This window comes from Cherax quadricarinatus, chromosome 16, assembly GCF_038502225.1.
Source record: "Cherax quadricarinatus isolate ZL_2023a chromosome 16, ASM3850222v1, whole genome shotgun sequence".
Taxonomy (NCBI): Eukaryota; Metazoa; Arthropoda; class Malacostraca; order Decapoda; family Parastacidae; genus Cherax; species Cherax quadricarinatus.
The window spans coordinates 28,587,030-28,602,415 of NC_091307.1; the positions used below are offsets into that span (position 1 = coordinate 28,587,030).

Below are 15,386 nucleotides of genomic sequence, written 5' to 3' on the forward strand. Positions count from 1 at the left end.
GTGTACAGAGATCCTTTACTGCACGTATAAGTTCTGTCAAGCACCTTAACTACTGGGAATGCTTGGAAGCACTTGACTTGTACTCGTTGGAACGCAGGGGGGAGAGATATATCATAATCTACACTTGGAAAATCTTGGAAGGAATGGTCCCAAATCTGCACACAGAAATCACTCCCTACGAAAGTAAAAGACTGGGCAGGCGATGCAAAATGCCGCCAATAAAAAGTAGGGGCGCCATTGGTACACTAAGAGAAAACACCATAAGTGTCCGGGGCCCAAAACTGTTCAACAGCCTCCCATCAAGCATTAGGGGAATTGCCAATAAACCCCTGGCTGCCTTCAAGAGAGAGCTGGACAGATACCTAAAGTCAGTGCCGGATCAGCCGGGCTGTGGCTCGTACGTCGGACTGCGTGCGGCCAGCAGTAACAGCCTAGTTGATCAGGCCCTGATCCATCGGGAGGACTGGTCATGGACCGGGCCGCGGGGGCATTGATCCCCGGAATAACCTCCAGGTAAGTGCGCAGTTATAACGTTCCAGATGACCCTCCGACCTGGAACATGATGGCCACCCTTCCTATAGAGCGTAGGCTCTGTATTTCTCACCTCCAGGATTCAACTTCAGCAAACAGGTTTCCCCGAATCCCTTCATAATGTGACCTTGTTCACACTCCAGCAGTATATCGAGCCATAAAATCTACCTCTCTCTCTCCACTCCAGTCTAACTTTCTTGTACAAGTCTGCTAAATGCTCACCTCTAGCACTTAAAGCCTTTTGCGCACCCTCATTCCTTCCCTTCCTGAACGACACCAACCATTCCCGTGTGCGGGTTGTGTACCGTCTTCTAATTCCTACATTCCGAATTCTCTGAATAATACTCACACCTCAAATTTCGTTCAGAGACGACATCTCTGCCTCTTGCCTCCTCTTTGCTTCACACTTATATAAAAGTGTCTGTTCCACAATACTTTTCTCCTCCATACATTTCTACCTTTCAAGAAATGCCTCAGCACACCACCTACCTTCCCTCATTGTTTCTGTGCTCCACCTCTTCTGTCATCGACTCATCTACCGACATGCACAACCACAAATACCTGGATACATTACTCTTACATTCTCTTCTATTTGATATCCAATCTTTCTTTTCTTTGCTAAATATTATTTTCCATCTTATACTCAATTTCCAAAATTCATCCACCAACTTTTGCACCTTTTATTTAGAATTTGAAAAAAAAATGTCATTGACAAAAAAAAAAACTGCGACGACTCCCACTTTGTGTCCTATTCATTTTCTGTGTTTTATTTTTTTCTCACCCCAGTAAGAGGTTAGTCTTTCCTTCCTATTGCATGAAATCACTGCCTCCCTTTCCTCGAACATTTACCAGCTCCGCAATATATTCTCTCATTCTAGCGCCTCCTCCTCCCCATCTAAAATATTCCCCTTGCTCTATCAACTTAATCTCTCTCTGCAAAGGTGTTTATTATTCTCGGCAGTATTTGTTGATAGTTTCAACAAATATTGCTGATGTAGATGAATGGTTCAGAGAACCGACAAGTTGATAAATTAGACACATGTGCAACACTTGGGTATCTTTAATGAGGAAACGTTTCGCCACACAGTGGTTAAACGTTTCCTCATTAAAGATACCCAAGTGTTGCACATGTATTTAATTTATCAAATATTGCTGATAGTCACAACAAATATTGCTGATATTCTCAACAAATATTGCTGATAGTCACAACAAATATTGCTGATATTCTCAACAAATATTGCTGATAGTCACTACAAATATTGCTGATATTCTCAACAAATATTGCTGATAGTCACTACAAATATTGCTGATATTCTCAACAAATATTGCTGATAGTCACAACAAATATTGCTGATATTCTCAACAAATATTGCTGATAGTCACTACAAATATTGCTGATATTCTCAACAAATATTGCTGATAGTCACAACAAATATTGCTGATATTCTCAACAAATATTGCTGATAGTCACAACAAATATTGCTGATAGTCACAACAAATATTGCTGATAGTCACAACAAATATTGCTGATATTCTCAACAAATATTGCTGATAGTCACAACAAATATTGCTGATAGTCACAACAAATATTGCTGATAGTCACAACAAATATTGCTGATATTCTCAACAAATATTGCTGATAGTCACAACAAATATTGCTGATATTCTCAACAAATATTGCTGATAGTCACTACAAATATTGCATTGCCTCACCGCTCATTTAACCACTCTGTGTTTACATACTCTCCCATCCGTTTATCAACACTATATTATAAAAACCTTTCATCCACTAACCATTCTCCTTCCTAACAATAGCCACTCTCCAGTACCCACAGACATCATCGGGACACTTCAAGCTGCACTCTTCAGTCTACCCATACCTCGTCGACGCTCATCCTCATTACCTGTGTTTCCTGTGACCCACATTTCTCCCCATAGTTACTTATAATGATCTTTCCCTAGCTGTCTCCTTTAATTTGTTAACTTTAACTTCACTCTTACCCATTGATGACATTCTCCTTGTGCCCCATTAACCTCTTACTCTCACTGTTGCCATCAACCTCTTACTCTCACTGTTGCCATCAACCTCTTTCTCTCACTGTAGCCATCAACCTCTTACTTTCACTGTAGCCATCAACCTCCTTCACTGTAGCCATCAATCTCTTACTCTCATTGTAGCCATCAACCTTTTTCACTATAGCATCAATCTCTTACTCTCATTGTAGCCATCAACCTTTTTCACTATAGCATCAACCTCTTACTCTCACTGTAGCCACCAACCTCTTACTATTGCCGTAGCCTTCAACCTTTTACTCTCACCGTAGCCATCAACTTCTTACTCTCACTGTAGCCATCTACCTCTTACTCTCACTGTAGCCATCAACCTCTTACTCTCACTGTAGCCATCAACCTCTTACTCTCACTGTAGCCATCAACCTCTTACTCTCACTGTAGCCATCAACCTCTTACTCTCACTGTTGCCATCAACATCTCACTCTCACTGTAGCCATCAACCTCTTACTCTCACTGTAGCCATCAACCTCTTACTCTCACTGTAGCCATCAACCTCTTACTCTCACTGTTGCCATCAACATCTTACTTTCACTGTAGCCATCAACCTCTTTCTCTCATCGTTGCCATCAACCTCTTACTCTCACTGTAGCCATCAACCTCTTACTCTCACTGTAGCCATCAACCTCTTACTCTCACTGTAGCCATCGACCTCTTACTCTCACTGTTGCCATCAACATCTTACTCTCACTGTAGTCATCAACCTCTTTCTCTCACCGTTGCTATCAACCTCTTACTCTCACTGTAGCCATCAACCTCTTACACTCACTGTTGCTATCAACATCTTACTCTCACTGTAGCCATCAACCTCTTTCTCTCACTGTTGCCATCAACCTCTTACTCTCACTGTAGCCATCAACCTCTTACTCTCACTGTAGCCATCAACCTCTTACTCTCACTGTAGCCATCAACCTCTTACTCTCACTGTAGCCATCAACCTCTTACTCTCACTGTTGCCATCAACATCTTACTCTCACTGTAGCCATCAACCTCTTTCTCTCACTGTTGCCATCAACCTCTTAGTCTCACTGTAGCCATCGACCTCTTACTCTCACTGTTGCCATCAACATCTTACTCTCACTGTAGCCATCAACCTCTTTCTCTCACTGTTGCCATCAACCTCTTACTCTCACTGTAGCCATCGACCTCTTACTCTCACTGTTGCCATCAACATCTTACTCTCACTGTAGCCATCAACCTCTTTCTCTCACTGTTGCCATCAACCTCTTACTCTCACTGTAGCCATCAACATCTTACTCTCACTGTAGCCATCAACCTCTTATTCTCACTGCAGCCATCAACATCTTACTCTCACTGCAGCCATCAACCTCTTACTCTCACTGCAGCCATCAACCTCTTTCTCTCACTGTTGCCATCAACCTCTTATTACTCTCACTGCAGCCATCAACATCTTACTCTCACTGCAGCCATCAACCTCTTTCTCTCACTGTTGCCATCAACGTCTTACTCTCACTGTAGCCATCAATCTCTTACTCTGTTGCCATCAACATCTTACTCTCACTGTAGCCATCAACATCTTACTCTCACTGTAGCCATCAACATCTTACTCTCACTGTTGCCATCAACATCTTACTCTCACTGTAGCCATCAACATCTTACTCTCACTGTAGCCATCAACATCTTACTCTCACTGTAGCCATCAACGTCTTACTCTCACTGTAGCCATCAACATCTTACTCTCACTGTAGCCATCAATCTCTTACTCTGTTGCCATCAACATCTTACTCTCACTGTAGCCATCAACATCTTACTCTCACTGTAGCCATCAACCTCTTACTCTCACTGTTGCCATCAACCTCTTACTCTCACTGTAGCCATCAACCTCTTACTTTCACTGTAGCCATCAACATCTTACTCTCACTGTAGCCATCAACATCTTACTCTCACTGTAGCCATCAACCTCTTACTATCACTGTAGCCATCAACATCTTACTCTCACTGTAGCCATCAACCTCTTACTATCACTGTAGCCATCAACATCTTACTCTCACTGTAGCCATCAACATCTTACTATCACTGTAGCCATCAACATCTTACTCTCACTGTAGCCATCAACCTCTTACTCTCGCTGTAGCCATCAACCTCTTACTCTCACTGTAGCCATCATCTTACTCTCACTGTAGCCATCTCTTACTCACTGTAGCCATCAACATCTTACTCTCACTGTAGCCATCAACCTCTTACTCTCACTGTTGCCATCAACCTCTTACTCTCACTGTAGCCATCAACCTCTTACTTTCACTGTAGCCATCAACATCTTACTCTCACTGTAGCCATCAACATCTTACTTTCACTGTAGCCATCAACATCTTACTCTCACTGTAGCCATCAACATCTTACTCTCACTGTAGCCATCAACCTCTTACTCTCACTGTAGCCATCAACATCTTACTCTCACTGTAGCCATCAACATCTTACTCTCACTGTAGCCATCAACATCTTACTCTCACTGTAGCCATCAACATCTTACTCTCACTGTAGCCAACAGCATCTTACTCTCACTGTAGCCATCAACATCTTACTCTCACTGTAGCCAACAGCATCTTACTCTCACTGTAGCCAACAGCATCTTACTCTCACTGTAGCCATCAACATCTTACTTTCACTGTAGCCATCAACATCTTACTCTCACTGTAGCCATCAACATCTTACTCTCACTGTAGCCATCAACATCTTACTCTCACTGTAGCCAACAGCATCTTACTCTCACTGTAGCCATCAACATCTTACTCTCACTGTAGCCATCAACATCTTACTCTCACTGTAGCTCACTGTAGCCAACAGCATCTTACTCTCACTGTAGCCATCAACATCTTACTCTCACTGTAGCCATCAACATCTTACTCTCACTGTAGCCATCAACATCTTACTCTCACTGTAGCCATCAACATCTTACTCTCACTGTAGCCATCAACATCTTACTCTCACTGTAGCCATCAACATCTTATTCTCACTGTAGCTCTTACTCTCACTGTAACAACCTCTTACTCTCACTGTAGCCATCAACATCTTACTCTCACTGTAGCCATCAACCTCTTACTCTCACTGTAGCCATCAACCTCTTACTCTCACTGTAGCCATCAACCTCTTACTCTCACTGTAGCCATCAACCTCTTACTCTCACTGTAGCCATCAACCTCTTACTCTCACTGTAGCCATCAACATCTTACTCTCACTGTAGCCATCAACCTCTTACTCTCACTGTAGCCATCAACATCTTACTCTCACTGTAGCCATCAACCTCTTACTCTCACTGTTGCCATCAACATCTTACTCTCACTGTAGCCATCAACCTCTTACTCTCACTGTTGCCATCAACATCTTACTCTCACTGTTGCCATCAACATCTTACTCTCACTGTAGCCATCAACATCTTACTCTCACTGTAGCCATCAACATCTTACTCTCACTGTAGCCATCAACCTCTTACTCTCACTGTAGCCATCAACATCTTACTCTCACTGTAGCCATCAACATCTTACTCTCACTGTAGCCATCAACCTCTTACTCTCACTGTAGCCATCAACCTCTTACTCTCACTGTAGCCATCAACATCTTATTCTCACTGTAGCCATCAACATCTTATTCTCACTGTAGCCATCAACCTCTTACTCTCACTGTAGCCATCAACATCTTATTCTCACTGTAGCCATCAACATCTTATTCTCACTGTAGCCATCAACATCTTACTCTCACTGTAGCCATCAACATCTTACTCTCACTGTAGCCATCAACATCTTACTCTCACTGTAGCCATCAACCTCTTACTCTCACTGTAGCCATCAACATCTTATTCTCACTGTAGCCATCAACATCTTATTCTCACTGTAGCCATCAACCTCTTACTCTCACTGTAGCCATCAACATCTTATTCTCACTGTAGCCATCAACCTCTTACTCTCACTGTAGCCATCAACATCTTATTCTCACTGTAGCCATCAACATCTTATTCTCACTGTAGCCATCAACATCTTACTCTCACTGTAGCCATCAACCTCTTACTCTCACTGTAGCCATCAACATCTTACTCTCACTGTAGCCATCAACATCTTATTCTCACTGTAGCCATCAACATCTTATTCTCACTGTAGCCATCAACATCTTATTCTCACTGTAGCCATCAACCTCTTACTCTCACTGTAGCCATCAACATCTTATTCTCACTGTAGCCATCAACATCTTACTCTCACTGTAGCCATCAACATCTTACTCTCACTGTAGCCATCAACCTCTTACTCTCACTCTTGCCATCAACATCTTACTCTCACTGTAGCCATCAACCTCTTACTCTCACTGTAGCCATCAACATCTTATTCTCACTGTAGCCATCAACCTCTTACTCTCACTCTTGCCATCAACATCTTACTCTCACTGTAGCCATCAACCTCTTACTCTCACTGTAGCCATCAACCTCTTACTCTCACTGTAGCCATCAACATCTTATTCTCACTGTAGCCATCAACCTCTTACTCTCACTGTAGCCATCAACATCTTATTCTCACTGTAGCCATCAACATCTTATTCTCACTGTAGCCATCAACATCTTACTCTCACTGTAGCCATCAACATCTTATTCTCACTGTAGCCATCAACCTCTTACTCTCACTGTAGCCATCAACATCTTATTCTCACTGTAGCCATCAACATCTTACTCTCACTGTAGCCATCAACATCTTACTCTCACTGTAGCCATCAACCTCTTACTCTCACTCTTGCCATCAACATCTTACTCTCACTGTAGCCATCAACCTCTTACTCTCACTGTAGCCATCAACATCTTATTCTCACTGTAGCCATCAACCTCTTACTCTCACTCTTGCCATCAACATCTTACTCTCACTGTAGCCATCAACCTCTTACTCTCACTGTAGCCATCAACATCTTATTCTCACTGTAGCCATCAACCTCTTACTCTCACTCTTGCCATCAACATCTTACTCTCACTGTAGCCATCAACTTCTTACTCTCACTGTAGCCATCAACCTCTTACTCTCACTGTAGCCATCAACATCTTATTCTCACTGTAGCCATCAACCTCTTACTCTCACTCTTGCCATCAACATCTTACTCTCACTGTAGCCATCAACCTCTTACTCTCACTGTAGCCATCAACATCTTATTCTCACTGTAGCCATCAACCTCTTACTCTCACTCTTGCCATCAACATCTTACTCTCACTGTAGCCATCAACCTCTTACTCTCACTGTAGCCATCAACATCTTATTCTCACTGTAGCCATCAACCTCTTACTCTCACTGTTGCCATCAACATCTTACTCTCACTGTTGCCATCAACCTCTTACTCTCACTGTTGCCATCAACATCTTACTCTCACTGTTGCCATCAACCTCTTACTCTCACTGTTGCCATCAGTGTCGCCAGAAGTCTATCCATCTACATTTCATCATCTCTGTCAGTCTAGGAAACTGATCTTGTTACACCCATAACGCAGCTCTGTACTTATTCATTCTCTTTTTTCTTAAAATAAATATTATCTATTACCAAACCTCTTTCTACTGTATTTATGGTTCATTTAGAGGCGCCAAGTACCATTATTTATGGTTCATTTAGAGGCGCCAAGTACCATTATTTATGGTTCATTTAGAGGCGCCAAGTACCATTATTTATGGTTCATTTAGAGGCGCCAAGTACCATTATTTATGGTTCATTTAGAGGCGCCAAGTACCATTATTTATGGTTCATTTAGAGGCGCCAAGTACCATTATTTATGGTTCATTTAGAAGCGCCAAGTACCATTATTTATGGTTCATTTAGAGGCGCCAAGTACCATTATTTATGGTTCATTTAGAAGCGCCAAGTACCATTATTTATGGTTCATTTAGAGGCGCCAAGTACCATTATTAATGGTTCATTTAGAGGCGCCAAGTACCATTATTTATGGTTCATTTAGAGGCGCCAAGTACCATTATTTATGGTTCATTTAGAGGCGCCAAGTAACATTATTTATGGTTCATTTAGAGGCGCCAAGTACCATTATTTATGGTTCATTTAGAGGCACCAAGTACCATTATTTATGGTTCATTTAGAGGCGCCAAGTACCATTATTTATGGTTCATTTAGAGGCACCAAGTACCATTATTTATGGTTCGTTTAGAGGCGCCAAGTACCATTATTTATGGTTCATTTAGAGGCGCCAAGTACCATTATGGTTCATTTAGAGGCGCCAAGTACCATTATTTATGGTTCATTTAGAGGCGCCAAGTACCATTATTTATGGTTCATTTAGAGGCGCCAAGTACCATTATTTATGGTTCATTTAGAGGCGCCAAGTACCATTATTTATGGTTCATTTAGAGGCGCCAAGTACCATTATTTATGGTTCATTTAGAAGCGCCAAGTACCATTATTTATGGTTCATTTAGAGGCGCCAAGTACCATTATTTATGGTTCATTTAGAAGCGCCAAGTACCATTATTTATGGTTCATTTAGAGGCGCCAAGTACCATTATTAATGGTTCATTTAGAGGCGCCAAGTACCATTATTTATGGTTCATTTAGAGGCGCCAAGTACCATTATTTATGGTTCATTTAGAGGCGCCAAGTAACATTATTTATGGTTCATTTAGAGGCGCCAAGTACCATTATTTATGGTTCATTTAGAGGCACCAAGTACCATTATTTATGGTTCATTTAGAGGCGCCAAGTACCATTATTTATGGTTCATTTAGAGGCACCAAGTACCATTATTTATGGTTCGTTTAGAGGCGCCAAGTACCATTATTTATGGTTCATTTAGAGGCGCCAAGTACCATTATGGTTCATTTAGAGGCGCCAAGTACCATTATTTATGGTTCATTTAGAGGCGCCAAGTACCATTATTTATGGTTCATTTAGAGGCGCCAAGTACCATTATTTATGGTTCATTTAGAGGCGCCAAGTACCATTATTTATGGTTCATTTAGAGGCGCCAAGTACCATTATTTATGGTTCATTTAGAAGCGCCAAGTACCATTATTTATGGTTCATTTAGAGGCGCCAAGTACCATTATTTATGGTTCATTTAGAAGCGCCAAGTACCATTATTTATGGTTCATTTAGAGGCGCCAAGTACCATTATTAATGGTTCATTTAGAGGCGCCAAGTACCATTATTTATGGTTCATTTAGAGGCGCCAAGTACCATTATTTATGGTTCATTTAGAGGCGCCAAGTAACATTATTTATGGTTCATTTAGAGGCGCCAAGTACCATTATTTATGGTTCATTTAGAGGCACCAAGTACCATTATTTATGGTTCATTTAGAGGCGCCAAGTACCATTAATTATGGTTCATTTAGAGGCACCAAGTACCATTATTTATGGTTCGTTTAGAGGCGCCAAGTACCATTATTTATGGTTCATTTAGAGGCGCCAAGTACCATTATGGTTCATTTAGAGGCGCCAAGTACCATTATTTATGGTTCATTTAGAGGCGCCAAGTACCATTATTTATGGTTCATTTAGAGGCGCCAAGTACCATTATTTATGGTTCATTTAGAGGCGCCAAGTACCATTATTTATGGTTCATTTAGAGGCGCCAAGTACCATTATTTATGGTTCATTTAGAAGCGCCAAGTACCATTATTTATGGTTCATTTAGAGGCGCCAAGTACCATTATTTATGGTTCATTTAGAAGCGCCAAGTACCATTATTTATGGTTCATTTAGAGGCGCCAAGTACCATTATTAATGGTTCATTTAGAGGCGCCAAGTACCATTATTTATGGTTCATTTAGAGGCGCCAAGTACCATTATTTATGGTTCATTTAGAGGCGCCAAGTAACATTATTTATGGTTCATTTAGAGGCGCCAAGTACCATTATTTATGGTTCATTTAGAGGCACCAAGTACCATTATTTATGGTTCATTTAGAGGCGCCAAGTACCATTATTTATGGTTCATTTAGAGGCACCAAGTACCATTATTTATGGTTCGTTTAGAGGCGCCAAGTACCATTATTTATGGTTCATTTAGAGGCGCCAAGTACCATTATGGTTCATTTAGAGGCGCCAAGTACCATTATTTATGGTTCATTTAGAGGCGCCAAGTACCATTATTTATGGTTCATTTAGAGGCGCCAAGTACCATTATTTATGGTTCATTTAGAGGCGCCAAGTACCATTATTTATGGTTCATTTAGAGGCGCCAAGTACCATTATTTATGGTTCATTTAGAAGCGCCAAGTACCATTATTTATGGTTCATTTAGAGGCGCCAAGTACCATTATTTATGGTTCATTTAGAAGCGCCAAGTACCATTATTTATGGTTCATTTAGAGGCGCCAAGTACCATTATTAATGGTTCATTTAGAGGCGCCAAGTACCATTATTTATGGTTCATTTAGAGGCGCCAAGTACCATTATTTATGGTTCATTTAGAGGCGCCAAGTAACATTATTTATGGTTCATTTAGAGGCGCCAAGTACCATTATTTATGGTTCATTTAGAGGCACCAAGTACCATTATTTATAGTTCATTTAGAGGCGCCAAGTACCATTATTTATGGTTCATTTAGAGGCACCAAGTACCATTATTTATGGTTCGTTTAGAGGCGCCAAGTACCATTATTTATGGTTCATTTAGAGGCGCCAAGTACCATTATGGTTCATTTAGAGGCGCCAAGTACCATTATTTATGGTTCATTTAGAGGCGCCAAGTACCATTATTTATGGTTCATTTAGAGGCGCCAAGTACCATTATTTATGGTTCATTTAGAGGCGCCAAGTACCATTATTTATGGTTCATTTAGAGGCGCCAAGTACCATTATTTATGGTTCATTTAGAGGCGCCAAGTACCATTATTTATGGTTCATTTAGAGGCGCCAAGTACCATTATTTATGGTTCATTTAGAGGCGCCAAGTACCATTATTTATGGTTCATTTAGAGGCACCAAGTACCATTATTTATGGTTCATTTAGAGGCGCCAAGTACCATTATTTATGGTTCATTTAGAGGCACCAAGTACCATTATTTATGGTTCGTTTAGAGGCGCCAAGTACCATTATTTATGGTTCATTTAGAGGCGCCAAGTACCATTATGGTTCATTTAGAGGCGCCAAGTACCATTATTTATGGTTCATTTAGAGGGGCCAAGTACCATTATTTATGGTTCATTTAGAGGCGCCAAGTACCATTATTTATGGTTCATTTAGAGGCGCCAAGTACCATTATTTATGGTTCATTTAGAGGCACCAAGTACCATTATTTATGGTTCATTTAGAGGCGCCAAGTACCATTATGGTTCATTTAGAGGCGCCAAGTACCATTATTTATGGTTCATTTAGAGGTGCCAAGTACCATTATTTATGGTTCATTTAGAGGCGCCAAGTACCATTATTTATGGTTCATTTAGAGGCGCCAAGTACCATTATGGTTCATTTAGAGGCGCCAAGTACCATTATGGTTCATTTTGAGGCGCCAAGTACCATTATTTATGGTTCATTTAGAGGCGCCAATTACCATTATTTATGGTTCATTTTGAGGCGCCAAGTACCATTATTTATGGTTCATTTAGAGGCGCCAAGTACCATTATTTATGGTTCATTTAGAGGCGCCAAGTACCATTATTTATGGTTCATTTAGAGGCACCAAGTACCATTATTTATGGTTCATTTAGAGGCGCCAAGTACCATTATTTATGGTTCATTTAGAGGCTTCAAGTACCATTATTTATGGTTCATTTAGAGGCGCCAAGTACCATTATTTATGGTTCATTTAGAGGCACCAAGTACCATTATTTATGGTTCATTTAGAGGCACCAAGTACCATTATTTATGGTTCATTTAGAGGCGCCAAGTACCATTATTTATGGTTCATTTAGAGGCGCCAAGTACCATTATTTATGGTTCGTTTAGATGCGCCAAGTACCATTATTTATGGTTCATTTAGAGGCGCCAAGTACCATTATTTATGGTTCATTTAGAGGCGCCAAGTACCATTATTTATGGTTCATTTAGAGGCGCCAAGTACCATTATTTATGGTTCATTTAGAGGCTTCAAGTACCATTATTTATGGTTCATTTAGAGGCGCCAAGTACCATTATTTATGGTTCATTTAGAGGCGCCAAGTACCATTATTTATGGTTCATTTAGAGGCGCCAAGTACCATTATTTATGGTTCATTTAGAGGCGCCAAGTACCATTATTTATGGTTCATTTAGAGGCGCCAAGTACCATTATTTATGGTTCATTTAGAGGCGCCAAGTACCATTATTTATGGTTCATTTAGAGGCACCAAGTACCATTATTTATGGTTCATTTAGAGGCACCAAGTACCATTATTTATGGTTCATTTAGAGGCACCAAGTACCATTATTTATGGTTCATTTAGAGGCGCCAAGTACCATTATTTATGGTTCATTTAGAGGCGCCAAGTACCATTATTTATGGTTCGTTTAGATGCGCCAAGTACCATTATTTATGGTTCGTTTAGATGCGCCAAGTACCATTATTTATGGTTCGTTTAGATGCGCCAAGTACCATTATTTATGGTTCGTTTAGAGGCGCCAACTACCATTATTTATGGTTCATTTAGAGGCACCAAGTACCATTATTTATGGTTCATTTAGAGGCTTCAAGTACCATTATTTATGGTTCATTTAGAGGCTTCAAGTACCATTATTTATGGTTCATTTAGAGGCGCCAAGTACCATTATTTATGGTTCATTTAGAGGCGCCAAGTACCATTATTTATGGTTCATTTCGAGGCGCCAAGTACCATTATTTATGGTTCATTTAGAGGCGCCAAGTACCATTATTTATGGTTCATTTAGAGGCTTCAAGTACCATTATTTATGGTTCATTTAGAGGCGCCAAGTACCATTATTTATGGTTCATTTAGAGGCTTCATGTACCATTATTTATGGTTCATTTAGAGGCGCCAAGTACCATTATTTATGGTTCATTTAGAGGCGCCAAGTACCATTATTTATGGTTCATTTAGAGGCACCAAGTACCATTATTTATGGTTCATTTAGAGGCGCCAAGTACCATTATTTATGGTTCATTTAGAGGCGCCAAGTACCATTATTTATGGTTCATTTAGAGGCGCCAAGTACCATTATTTATGGTTCATTTAGAGGCGCCAAGTACCATTATTTATGGTTCATTTAGAGGCGCCAAGTACCATTATTTATGGTTCATTTAGAGGCGCCAAGTACCATTATTTATGGTTCATTTAGAGGCGCCAAGTACCATTATTTATGGTTCATTTAGAGGCGCCAAGTACCATTTTTTATGGTTCATTTAGAGGCGCCAAGTACCATTATTTATGGTTCATTTAGAGGCGCCAAGTACCATTATTTATGGTTCATTTAGAGGCGCCAAGTTCCATTATTTATGGTTCATTTAGAGGCGCCAAGTTCCATTATTTATGGTTCATTTAGAGGCGCCAAGTACCATTATTTATGGTTCATTTAGAGGCGCCAAGTTCCATTATTTATGGTTCATTTAGAGGCGCCAAGTTCCATTATTTATGGTTCATTTAGAGGCGCCAAGTTCCATTATTTATGGTTCATTTAGAGGCGCCAAGTACCATTATTTATGGTTCATTTAGAGGCGCCAAGCACCATTATTTATGGTTCATTTAGAGGCGCCAAGTACCATTATTTATGGTTCATTTAGAGGCGCCAAGTACCATTATTTATGGTTCATTTAGAGGCGCCAAGCACCATTATTTATGGTTCATTTAGAGGCGCCAAGTACCATTATTTATGGTTCATTTAGAGGCGCCAAGTACCATTATTTATGGTTCATTTAGAGGGGCCAAGTATCATTAATTATGGTTCATTTAGAAGCGCCAAGTACCATTATTTATGGTTCATTTAGAGGCGCCAAGTACCATTATTTATGGTTCATTTAGAGGCGCCAAGTACCATTATTTATGGTTCATTTAGAGGCACCAAGTACCATTATTTATGGTTCATTTAGAGGCGACAAGTACAATTATTTATGGTTCATTTAGAGGCACCAAGTACCATTATTTATGGTTCATTTAGAGGCACCAAGTACCATTATTTATGGTTCATTTAGAGGCACCAAGTACCATTATTTATGGTTCATTTAGAGGGCACCAAGTACCATTATTTATGGTTCATTTAGAGCGCTCAAGTACCATATTTATGGTTCATTTAGAGGCCATACATTATTTATGGTTCATTTAGAGGCGCTCAAGTACCATTATTTATGGTTCATTTAGAGGCGCTAAGTACCATTGTTTATGGTTCATTTAGAGGCGCCAAGTACCATATTTATGGTTCATTTAGAGCGCCAAGTACCATTATTTATGGTTCATTTAGAGGCAGCCAAGTACCAATATTTATGGTTCATTTAGAGGCACCAAATACCATTATTTATGGTTCATTTAGAGGCCAAGTACCATTATTTATGGTTCATTTAGAGGCCAAGTACCATTATTTATGGTTCATTTAGAGGCGCCTAAGTACCATTATTTATGGTTCATTTAGAGGCACCAAGTACCATTATTTATGGTTCATTTAGAGCCTCAAGTACCATTATTTATGGTTCATTTAGAGGCCAAGTACCATTATTTATGGTTCATTTAGAGGCACCAAGTACCATTATTTATGGTTCATTTAGAGGCACCAAGTACCATTATTTATGGTTCATTTAGAGGCGCCAAGTACCATTATTTATGGTTCATTTTGAGGCGCCAAGTACCATTATTTATGGTTCATTTAGAGGCACCAAGTACCAATATTTATGGTTCATTTAGAGGCACCAAATACCATTATTTATGGTTCATTTA

General features: G+C 40.1%; 1 protein-coding gene across 1 annotated transcript in view; it reads left to right on the top strand.

Moving 5' to 3' along the window:
- Nucleotides 1-15,386, top strand: part of LOC128688914 (uncharacterized) — a 659,540-nt gene that overhangs the window by 202,681 nt on the left and 441,473 nt on the right. The gene's annotated exons all lie outside the window — the stretch shown is intronic.